Consider the following 12,906-nt stretch of genomic DNA (forward strand, 5'->3'; position numbering starts at 1 on the left):
CCGTTTCTAAGATGGTTATGCTCCCTAGACTACTGTATCACTTTGCAAATCTCCCCGTGATCCTTCCTGCCAGGATCTACAGAGCACTAGATACACTATTGACATCATTACTTTGGGGGCAGGGCCGTCACAGATTAGCTCTCGCTAAAATGCAGTTAACAAGAACTGAGGGGGGTATGGGTGCGCCGGATTTCAAAGCCTATTCCATAGTGGCCCAACTACAATGGTTAGCCTACTGGTTGGCTGGTCAATCTATTTGAGATAGGCTATTCGCCCGAACGCTTACAGGCTGGCACTCTACAATCCTTATAATGCCCGGGGGCACCTCGGGTGAAAGACCCTCAATTTCTTTTACATATTGCACTCTACTATTGGAGACTGGCGATGAAATATGCAGGTGCACCCGCACCATATGCCCCAAATGTACCCCTATGCGGCTTATCCACGTTACGGGGAATATTGTCTGCAACTAGATTACGCAGTTGGGTGGAGTCTGGTGCTACAACTGTAGGGGAATTATTTCTGGATGGAAACCTACTGTCTCATGAGGAATTTGTACACACCTATTCGCCCCAGGCACTATTATTAACACGTGCCGCAGTTACACAATATGTGCATAGGTACTGGTTAGTGGATCAGAAAGAGCCCCCAACCTTTAGACTATTACAGACACTGCACATATTGGGACATGGCAGTCACCTGGTTCGATGGTTGTATCGAGGCCAACGGTCCAATTTGGGAGTTTCCCTGTTGTCTCTTCATTAAAGATAGAAGGCGGAGGTGATAAGGGAATTTACTGGCAGGGAATGGGTGCAGATCCTTGAATATCCCAGGCGAGTGTCCCGGAATGCCCAACTAAAAACTATACAGATGTTTGTACTGCACAGGGCCTATCTCACACCTCGGATGATACAGCACATGTACCCCATTTCCTCTTCGGAGTGTCCCCGGTGTCAAAAGCCGACGGCAGATTTTATGCACATGTTTTGGAAGAAAACAAGTTACTTACCTGTAACTTTGGTTCTCCAGTATTGGTAACTTTCATAGATTCCCATTGCTTGTATCTTTCCCCGTCATCGAGATGGGAGTCCCCGGTAATAAAAAATACCATAGAGATAGGTACAAAATTAGAAAAAAGGCCCAAGCCTCATCTCATTTTGTAGCATATCCACCTCTTTTTGTAAAAGAGACCAAATGAAATGAACTACCAATCAGAACAGCCTCACCCCCATAGAACCTTCCTGAGAGAGCCTCAGATTTTCGTAGCCGTTGTGTAACAGTACCACAGAATATGCTGAAGGCTGAGCTTTCCCAGGGGAGGAGGGCGGGCGCATGGGAATCTATGAAAGTTACCAATACCGGAGAACCAAAGTTACAGGCAAGTAACTTGTTTTCTTACTCCAGTATTGGAACTTTCATAGATTCCCATTGCTTGTATCAGAATAGCTAGCAGTAAGAACACGCACATTTTGTGTAATAATACATTGTTGAAACCTTGTGAAATGCACACAGTCATTAAAAAACACAAGATAGCAAACAAGTAGCCAGTAAATAACATGAATTACAAAATGTGCTAACAACCAATAAAAGGAAGGAGGGTTAGAAGGGAAAGCTCACCACTTATTGGAAGAGTTTCCTCAGGACTGCTTGTCCCACTGCAGCGTCACTCCGCGTGGAGGAGTCCAAGCAGTAATGCTTCGTGAAAGTATGGGCACTGCTCCATGTTGCTGCCCTGCAGATGTCTTTAATAGGCACTCCTGCGAAGAGAGCTGTCGAAGAAGAAATGGATCTCGTAGAGTGCGCCCGGACCCGCCCTTCTAGGGGCTTGCCGGCCGCTTGGTGACAGTATTGGATCGCGCTGGCAATCCATCATGCAACCCCTTGCTTTGAAAGAGGGAAACCCTTGCGAGGGGCACTGAATGCAACAAAGAGTTGTGTAGATCTTCTGAAGTCCTTGGTGCGCTGGAGATAGAATTATAGACACCTTTGAATATCCAAAGAGTGAAGAGCCCGTTCCGCTAGAGTACTAGGTCGAGGAAAAAAGGATTTAAGGATGACCGGTTCATTCAGATGAAAGTCAGAAGGGACCTTTGGGATAAATTTGGGATGAGTCCTCAGAATCAGAGTGTCCTTTTTAAACTGCAAAAACGGAGCCTTGATCGCGAGAGCGTGTAGTTCACCCACCCTCCTAGCTGATGTTAGAGCGAGGAGGAGGGCCACTTTCCATGAGAGGAATTTAATGTCCGCCCTATCAATTGGCTCAAAGGGTGGCCTCATGAGCTGAGTAAGGACTAGGTTGAGCTGCCACAGAGGTGGTGGAGGTTTAACAGGTGAAAAAAACCCTAAAAAGTCCTTTTAAAAATTGTTTCACAATTCTAGCCGACCAGAGGGAAGGTCCAGAAGAAGTTCTTCTGAATCTAGAGATAGCTGCCAGGTACACCTTGATAGAAGAGTGAGCGAGACCTGACTTACCCAAAGTCAAAATGTATGGTAAAATTTGATGAGGAATAAGGATGAATGTTCTCCTGTTGGCACCACAAGCAGAAACGCTTCCATTTCAAGCGATAGGTTTTATTCGTACTTGGTGCACGGGCCTGAGCTAGCACCTCTCTACATTCTTGTGAGATATTTAGGCTTTGAAATTCTCTGTGCTCAGGAGCCATGCTGTTAATTGATGCGATCTCGGATCCGGATGCACCACTTGGCCCTGGGACATCGTCAACAAAGAGGGAATCGGGTGCAGATGAATTGGATGATCCAGGGAGAGCAGGAGAAGCTCCGTAAACCAAAACTGGCGTGGCCACGCCGGGGCCACCAGTATCATCCTGCAGGGCTCCGCTTTGAGCTTCTTGAGAAGCCTTGGAATTAGTGGGATCGGAGGAAAGGCGTAAACAAAGGCGCCTGACCAGGCCATCGAAAGCGCATTCCCCAATGATCCCTGATGGTGTTCCCTGCTTGCATAGATTCGGCATTACTTGTTCTCTGGGGTGGCAAACAGATCTATGGATGGAGTGCCCCAGAGAGAAAAAACCCTGTCCAGAGTGCGATTGTCCAGTTCCTACTCGTGGCTCACCGATTTGAGATGACTTAGAGTATCTGCCGTTATGTTGAGGGCACCTGGAAGATGCTCCGTCGAAAGAGATATCTGATGTTGGATACTCTACTCTCAAAGCTCCTGAGCTTCCTTGGATAGCGGACAAGGCCTTGTTCCTCTTTGTTTGTTCACATAGTGCATAGCGGTCGTGTTGTCCGTACGGACTAGGACGGGGGACCCTCTGATCCACAGAAGGAAAACTTGCAAAGCCAGACGAATCGCCCTGAGCTCCAACAGATTGATGAGGAGAATGCGGTGCTCGGGCTGCCAGCGACCGCTCTCCTGAAGGTCTTGCAATACCGCTCCCCAGTCTTCTAGCGAGGTGTCTGTTGTATGAATTAGAGGAGCCAGGGTGACCGTGAAGGTGAGGCCCAGAGAATTATTGTCTCTGATCGTCCACCAGTTGGCAGCCTTCTTCATAGGCTGAGTTACCCTTATTTTGTCATCGAAAGAGCCTTCTGATTGGCGCCATTGCAACTCCAGTTGTTCTTGAAGAGGGCGCATTCGTAGCCTGCAATGCGGAATTAAGGTAATGCAGGAGGCGATCGATCCTAGAAGGGATTTGTACAGGCAAACTGAAAGTGACCGTCGTCTTTGGAACCGACGGGCAGAGGCCATCAGATTTGCCTGCCGTTCCTCCGATGGAAACGCTTTGCAACAAGTTGTATCCAGAATAGCACCTAGGAACTTAGCCGATGTGGACGGGCACAGGACTGACTTTTCTCTGTTGAGCTGAAGTCCCAGACGACTGAAGAGGTGAGTGCAAGTTTTGACTGCCTCCGAAGCTGCTCGGGAAGACGGTGCCTTTATCAACCAGTCGTCCAAGTAAGGGAAGACTTGTAGAGTCTGTCTCCTGAGAAACGATGCGACTGGGGCTAAGACCTTTGTGAATATCCGCAGTGCGGATCCATGTCCGAAAGGCAGTACCTTGAACTGAAAGTGGTTCTTGGCTACTGTAAATCGTAAAAACTTCCTGTGGGCTTGGTGAATGGGAAAATGGAAGTATGCGCCCTCGAGATCCAGGGTGGCCATGTAATCTCCTGGATTGAGGAGATGCAAAATGTCCTGTTGGGATACCATCCGGAAGGAGAGCTTTATGAGATAGGTGTTGAGCTCCCTCAGATCTAAAATTGGGTGCCATTTGTCTACGGTCTTTTGAACAAGGAAGAACCGGGAATAGAATCCCTTGTCCCGTTGGGATCGGGGCACCGGCTCTATAGCTCCCTTGAGGAGTTGGTGAGCCTCCAGACGTAGAAGGTGTAGATGTTTGGATTCGGTGGCGCGAGGTGCTCTGGATGGTGTTGAAACTCCAGTGTATGTCCTGACAAGACGATATTTAGAACCCACCGGTCTGATGTTATAAGTTGCCAGTTGTGGAAGTGTTGAGTTATCCTGCGCCCCACTGGTGTAACAGGGGACGAAGGAACAGTAGGAAGAGCCTGGTAGCCGCTATTAGCGCTTAGAAGAATCTCTCCCCTGGCGTCCCGGTCGTCCTCTAGTTGATGGTCGAGAGAAAGACGACGATTGGTTCGGACGCTGCAAATATTGAGGCCTGTAAGACTGCGAAGGCAGCGAGTAGGAGGAATAGCGCAGTTGTTGGTATCCGCCTCTGTATGAAGAGAAACCCTTTCCTCTCGCTCCACGGAAAGGAACCTTGTGGTATTGCAAAGTCCCAAGGGACTTAGCAGTCTCCGTGTCCTTCTTTATATCCTACAGCGCGTAGTCAATGTGCTTTCCAAATAGCATCTCACCATCGAACGGAAGATCCAGGATAATGATTTGGACCTTCGGACGAAACCAAGTGGCCCGAAGCCAGCCTTGTCGTCGAAGAACTGCCACTCCTGCGAGAAAGCAGAAAGCCGTAGTAGCAATGTCCATTGCGCAATCTATTATCTCAGAGGATGAACATTCTCCCTCCTGCAAAATCTTTTTTGCCTCAGTTTTTGTTTCCTCGGGTAGCTGGTCCAAATACGGGGAGAGATCGCACCACATCTGGCGATCACATCGTCCCAGAATAGCCGATGCATTGGCCGCCCTGACCAGGAGGCTGGACATGGAAGAAAACCTCTTGCTGATATATTCTAGTCTTCTTCCCTCCTTATCAGGTGGCGTGGTAAGAGGTGCCGCCGGATTTTTAGATTTTCTTTAGGCCGCCTGCAAGCTTAGAGAGTCCGGCTTCGGCTGGCTGACCAGACAAGCGGGGCTGTCTTCCGGAGCTTTGTATTTCTTCTCAAGACGCGGAAGAACAGGCATGACCATTGCCGACGACTTCATGACCTTTATTCCCTCATACCAGACATGGCCCACTATAGGAATAGAGTGAGCACTTCTTAAAAGGTTCTTTGAATTCGTAGAGAAAACATTCCGATTGAACCGATGGAATTGGTCAATCGAAACGTTTAGATGCCCTCTCCATTAGATTGTGGAAACCTCCGATATCAGCTGGAAGAGAATCCGCTGGATCAGGAGTAGGAGAGGCGGGATCCGGAATAATGTAATCATCCCATTCCCTGTCCGGAACTGAGATTGACATAGTGCCATGGTCATCATCCGATCAATCGTCTTGAACAGTGACCACATTCTGTCGTGGTTCAGATAGCTCCGGAACCTGAGGTTGAGGGAGCTGAGGTGGAACTGGAGAAGCCGGATGAGCTGGAGACTGAGTTGGAAGCATGTGATCTGTCTCTTGGCCAGAGGACTGAGACGGGAATCGTCTCCTATAATCCGACAGCATGAATTGGAGGTCTGTAATGAGTGAAGATGGTACACAGACCATCTCCGGCTGATACTGATCCTGGGACCTAGATTGCGGCACAAATTGTTGTTGATGTTGCTCCATATAATAGTCCTCAGAGTCCGAGTCTTGATATTTCAGATGCAGTTGTGATGGACTATCTGCAACCCCATAAGGACCGTCATTATCCTCAGAAAGCTCACTTCCAAAAGGAGTGCCGGAGGCAGAGGTGTCACTTTCCTCGGGGGAAGTCATTTCCGGGGTAATGCGGCGCCTTCTTATAGAAATAGGCACATTTTGTATCGTCGACGAGGTCGTCGACGAAGCCACCGGCGACGAGTGGATCGTCGACGACGAAAGGCCCACCGTCGACGAGACTGTTGTCAATATGAAGCTGGAAGCTGTCGACGTCATTGTCGTCTATGTGGTCGCCGTCGACACCATCATCGTCAACGTGAAAGTAGTCATCATAGGCGTCAACGACATAATCAAGGGTACCTTTGTCTGTGGCGTCGCCGTCGAAGTAGTTGTCGAGGTAGACACTTACGACGACGGAACTCCGTTGACGAGCCCGTCGACTGAGCTGAAGTCAACGCCGTTTGAATCTTTGAAGCTGCTGTCGACGGAGCTGATGTCAAAAACATTTTCTTCTCAGCCTTTACTTCAGGTGGAACAGAAGCTGGTTTCTTGAACATCTTCTGTTTCTCAGAGGTTGGGGAAGTAACAGAAGACCCATGGCTCGTCTTCTTACCCCAAACCACCTCAGTAACCAGTCCTTTCCTCTACTTTACACCTCGGTGAGGAGATTTGAAGGGACTACGCCTGTCCGACCTATCAGAGGTTTTTTGCAAGGCTTTGGCAGGTGGGTCAGAAGAAGTTGAAGATGAAGACCTACCCCTTTTTTGAGATCTCCTCGAGGATGTCGCAGAGGAGCCATCATCACTGTCACTTGACACAGGATCTTTCCATTACTTCAATTTCTGTAACCAGGTGAGCAGATGTCCCTCACGGTCCCGCAAGGTCTTAGTAGAGAAGGTCCTGCAGATCTTGCAGTCAGTAGGCTTGTGGTCAGGATACGAACAAAAAATACAGTCTTTATGCTTGTCCTCCACATAAAGCCTCTTCTTGGCGCAGGTAGCACAAGCCTTGAACAGAGCTTTCTTTTCTTTATCCGACATAATGAAGATTTGAAATACCAAAAAGTTGAAGAAAACTGAGCAGAGCTCAGTGGAGACTACCTTGCACAATGTGCGGTAGAAAATCTGAGGCTCTCTCAGGAAGGTTCTATGGGGTGAGGCTGTTCTGATTGGTAGTTCATTTCATTTGGTTTCTTTTGCAAAAAGAGGTGGATATGCTACAAAATGAGGCGAGGCCTAAGCCTTTTTTCTTCTTTTGTACCTATCTCTATGGTATTTTTTATTACCGGGGACTCCCATCTCGACGACGGGGAAAGATACAAGCAATGGGAATCTATGAAAGTTCCAATACTGGTGTAACTGCCCCTCCCTTGTGGAATTTTGGACAGAGGTTCAACAGGGCATCCACTACCTCTCAGAGCATCCCTCATAGAACACCTTTGAGGCCTGCCTCCTAGGGCTCTCGCCTCTTCCCAAGAAGGCCAAGGTGTTGCGTCGCTTCACGAATCTCATCTTAATGCTGGCCAAGAGGCTTATCACACAGCGATGGAAGTCACACAGGGCGCTACGCAAAGGGCAATGGTGGGAGGAAGTTATAAAATGGGCCACTGCTGAGAGGAAGGCATTGCACCATGAAGAACACAGAGGGCTGAGGAAGAAACCTATATCTTTAGAATGGGCTCAACTGATAGAACATTTCAAAGTACAAAATGTGGATGTTACTCATAACGGAGTTTATACTGAAATCGTGACATGCTCCTTCCCCCTTGCCCCCTTTTTTCCCTCTCCCCCCTTCTCCTCTCCTCCCCTTCCTTCCCTCCCTCCCTCCCTCCTCCTCCTCCCCCCCCCCCCCTGATATTGGTACTCCTGTTGTGACCTGCCACGATGGAAATTGAGACAGTCACTTAGGTTTTTTAGTAGCACAGTTCTTTAATGTTGTGTTTTTTTTGTTACCTTCAATACAGATTAGATATTTAATAACGAGATAATGGACAATGCAGTCAGGATTGTGATCAAAATATCGCTTATACATGTAAATTGCATATTAGAATTCATTGTCACTACTTTGTACTGTCTATTTCTACGATCTATATATGTAGATGGGTACCCTGAAGGCATAACTATTATGATTATATTATTGGTCATAATATATTTCCATTATTTGTTGTCTGTACTATGATTCAACAAACTAATGTATGCACAAATATAATGTAATTTGTCTTTTCATCAAAATTACAAAACTGCATTACAAAAATACATCAACAGACGTAAAACAAATAACGATAATCAGTCAACTGCAGTTTGCCTATCTTGACTAACACTAGCGCACCACAAGCAAACTTTTTTTAATATATATTTTATTAAGTTCAAGAGTTTGTATAAACAAGATTCTTAATCATTTCTACTTGCTGTTCATCAGCCTCCTTTCTCTATTCAACAACGGATGGTGCTCCTCTAACATAATGTTGAACATGTTCTACATATTAAAGCACCTCATCCCACACAGAATAATAAAAGCCAGCCATCATGTAGTGGCATTGGCCTAGTAGAGGCAAGGTCTTCGTTTTTCTTTAACTTTCTTGGTGTGCATCCCAATCTGGATTCTTTGCACGCACAAGGTAAAACGAAGCAGACATTTACATCTACCCTGGCCTTCTATAGCTATATACAGTGCATGTTTTATTTTGCTAACCCTCCCTGGCGCTTCATGTTTGATGATCTGTTTTCAAGCACTAGCAACCTTCATGCCTTAAACTGAACTAGATGAGACAAAGTTGACTCCCAGTCTTGTAGACATGACTACATTCTGAGCAGAACTGGAGAAAAGCTAGAAAAGAGTATGCGGCTCAGATAAGAACAATTACGTGTGTGGAATGGGTAACTTTCTAATCCGAGTGAGTCAGATGGCAATACTGCTTAATATTGAGCTTCAACCTCAAGGAAGAGTTTGTGGCGTGAAAAGAGGACACTGTTCTAGGCAGGATGAAACTACCTCAAAAGTGCAATCAAGTAGAGAGTAAGTTACCACTGTGGCTGAAGACCATACCTACATTTTCAACAGGATATATCTCAGCTTATCAGCAAGAGCCTCAATGAATGTAGCTCTGTAAATCTCTTAAAAGTATCTCCTCTATTTGAAGAGGTCAATGTTAAGCACAGAGACGAAATACTACTAAGCAGGAACATTAGCTAGACAACAAACAAGATTCCCTTTTAAAAATATGTGAATTTCACAATGACTAAAGAAGGATCAATAGATGAAGTACCACCAGTGAAGAGGTGAGTGGACAAGAGTGTTTTAAAACATCTTCCGTTAAGTTAGATATTACTTGCAGGAAGAATTTTCAAGCACGCATAGATGTCAGGACGAGGGCTTTATGTATTTTATCTGGAGAAAATATATTTTGATTACTTGCATATCACAAATCTTCCACTTGTAGAAAAATACATTTTACAGCCCCGTCAAACTTCACTAGAATAAACCCTTGTCTTGAAGTGTATTGCAATTCTGATTTCATCAACATTCTGTATAGGACCATCCAGTCAGTCACTTCTGCAGGGGTGACAATTGAAGCCTTCAAAAGCCGGTTGACCAAGAATAGGAGCCCTTGTGTAAAGCATTCTCATGTTCATGACAACAATAGCCATGAATTTATTGTGCACTTATCAATAGAACCAAATCCAAGGGGAACAACCATGGTGAGGATGGTGATGACCTATGATCCTGTAATGAAAAGCACACTTCCAGACTTGCAAGGGCAATCTGGACCCTGGCAGAGACTATCTAGCAGCAGATTCCTCATCTTTTGAATATTCCCCAGGCGTCGGACCGGAATCAGTAACTTAAGCAGAATCTTTGCTCTGCATTGAGCTGTTTCGCTCTGGAAATGAGTCCATACAGGCACTGCTTCTGAGTGCAGGCGTAAGCTGCTTGCAAGAGTATCTGTCTCCATCCAGACACAGAGCCCCAAATGCAAACTGAAGTGACCAGTGTGCAGATACCTAGACTATGGATCGTATTAATGGATAGAGTCCAACCACAGAATAGGGAGAATTGGAGGATCGGGGAGGAATCCGCCAGACACAACCCTACCAAAAGGTAAGTAACTTGTTCTTTTGAGACTGCTAGCCACAGATTACTCTCCTTTTTAAAAGATAGCAAAGCAGCACCCACCTGGAGGTGGATCTTTACATGGACTCAAACCAGAAATTCCTGCACGACCGACCAGGTAAAATGCCCCTCTTGGCGAACCCAACTATCCAGACAATAGTGTGGAACGTATAGCAGGACGACCACGTAGCATCCAGGCAAATGTCCAGGACAAAGGGAGCTGTGTGCCAACACAGTGGTAGCAGCTTTGGCCCTGGCAGAATGAGCATGCAGTCTTTCGGAAGGCTGCTTCTTTTCCAGTACTTAACATTGTCTTTTTTCGCTCCAGAGAACCCCAAAAAGAGCTGATTGTCCACTCTATGTTCTCTGGTAGATCAATATAAAAGATTAGAGCACTCTTGGGATCCAAACGGAAGAGTCTCTGGTCCTCCTTAGAGAGTTGAAGCGGAGTAAAGAATGCTGACAAGGTGATGTTTTCATCATCGCGGAATGACATCACAATTTCAGGCACTAAATATGCCTGTGTCCGCAAAATCAGCTTGTCTGGGTAGAAGGAAAGACAGTGTACAGTAGGTTGACACAAAGAGCTAGTAACACTGTCTTGAGGGTGGGAAGCCAAGAAGGAACAGCTGTGAAGCGGCTCGAAGGAAATGAACATCAGAAACATAAGGACCAAGTTAAGGTCCCACTGTGGCATGACAAAGGGAGAGGGAGGAAACAAATGGTGTAAACTTTTCAAAAAGTGCATAACAACTGGAGAGAAGCTATGGCTGGTCCAGCAACTGTAAATAAAACTGAAAGGTACCCCTTAACTGTGTTCAGAGCAAAGCCTTGCAAATAACAAAACGTCAGGTAACCTTGTCTGGAGGGGTGTCTATCTGCCGAGTGCCGCACCGAGCCACAAATCTGTCCCAACAAGAGGCATTAACAATTTTTGTTTCGAGTGGCACTTGGCTGCAAATATGACATCAACCACCTCCGGAGGAAGGTCAAAGGTGATCAGAGGTCACCGCTTAATCTCCAAGCATGAAGATAAGCAGGTCCTCCTGGAGGAGCAGCCTGATAGAAGGACAGATGCTCAAGAGAAGGAGTTCTCGATAGCATATGTTCTGTGCCCAATCCAGAGCCACTAGGATAACTTGGGCACAGTCAGTCCTAATCTACTTGAGAAATCATGGCAGGAGTGGTATTGGCGGAAAAGCATACAGGGTTTTAAAGTTTCACTCGAGGCAGAAAGCGTCTCTGAGTGACAGACACCTTGGCAACTCCAATGCGCAGAAGTGCAAACATGGAGTGTTCATCCCCTTGATGCTGGGCCCATAGAGACTGCAGATCTTACTGCAGAGCCTGCATAAGGCTCCTGGCGTGCTCGGCCAGCAGGATGCAGGAGCACATCAGTCCCAGCAGCTTCAGAGTAGACCTCACTAAAATCCAGGACTGAGGCTGAAATTTGGATCATACCCTGAACTGTGTCCACAATAACAACAATGAAAGGGAGTATATGAGGAAGAGTCAAGTGCCACTTTGGCAGGTTGATAGTGAACCTTTAAGATGACAGGATGCTTGCTGCAGTCAGCTAATACCTGCCTGTGGAGAGCACAGAGAACTAAAAATGCTTTGTTCACACCATGAACTACAGTGCTGATGGGATTGCAGAATGGATATATGGAAAAAGGCATCCTTCAGGTTCAACACCACCATCCAGTCTTCAGGGTCTAATACAGACCAGACCTGAGCTACTGTAAGCATTTTGAATTTCTCTTTCCAGTGGAAGGTGTTGAGAGGGTGCAGGTCTAAAATAGAAGGAAGACCTCCATCCTTTTTGGGACCCAGAAAGTAGGGGGCGTAACAACAATGTCCTAATTGTGGCGCGGGCACATTCTTAATAGCCCTTTTGGCCAAAAGGGCTTTCACTTCCTGACGGAAAACAGAGAGATGCTCCTCTGTCAGTCGTTGAGGGGACGGTGGAAGGTGTGGTGAAGTGGAAAAGAAGGAAAGGGCATCGTCCTTTGGAACAATTCGCAGAACACACCGGTTCAATGTTATGGCCTGTCAACCGAGCAAAAATTGTTGGATCCTGGCTCCCACCGGGTGGCTGTGCTCCACCAATGGAGCCTAAAGGGAGTCGGCATGTGGGGCTCCAGGGGCGGTGGTGGACTGGGCAGCCCATGGCATTGACCTTGATTGTTGAGACAGTGGGCACCATGGCTTTGACCACAAAACTGCTGGGTGCCTTGTGGAGGCTGGATTGGCGAATGGTATGGGGCACCTCTGCCAAAGTCACAATAAGAGTGGTAGAGCTGATAAGGTTGGCGAAGTAGGGAAGACAAGCCCAAAGAGTGTACCGGGGCCCTGCACTCCTTGAACCTCTCGAGAACGGAGTATACCTTGTTCCCATAAAAGCGAGTCCCATCAAACAACATGGCCATGAAGGACGCCTGCACATCCAGGGTCCCCGGTCGGCTCACATAAGGTTGGTGGCTTAAAGGGGGGCATCAACAGTTCTGAGGGAGCTGAGCAAGCAGAAGATGGTGAGCTTGGATCAGTTGCTCTTATTGGCGACTGCATCCCCTAGATCCACTGTTTCCCCAAAAGGATAGTACTTCTGCTGGGGTGTTCGGATCGCTTGCAAAGGCTAGTGCTGCTGAGATGGACGAGCCAAGGAATAGCCTTGAAATGTTCTGTACTGCTTATGGAACAACCTAGCTGTAAAGAATAAGTCCAGTGAGCAAGCTGTAGCTCTGCCGTTCTTGAAGCACATGAGAGAAGTCCGCCTTTTCGCCCAGGTGTTCGTCATCAAAGGATATTTCAATAATAGCAGCTGGGACAT

At 46.9% G+C, this 12,906-nt stretch overlaps 1 protein-coding gene across 15 annotated transcripts in view; it reads right to left on the bottom strand.

Moving 5' to 3' along the window:
- The window catches only part of EPB41 (erythrocyte membrane protein band 4.1), a 796,630-nt gene that overhangs the window by 255,742 nt on the left and 527,982 nt on the right, over positions 1-12,906 (bottom strand). The window lies entirely within an intron of this gene.

This window comes from Triturus cristatus, chromosome 3_2 (genome assembly GCF_964204655.1).
Source record: "Triturus cristatus chromosome 3_2, aTriCri1.1, whole genome shotgun sequence".
In the NCBI taxonomy this organism is placed as follows: domain Eukaryota; kingdom Metazoa; phylum Chordata; class Amphibia; order Caudata; family Salamandridae; genus Triturus; species Triturus cristatus.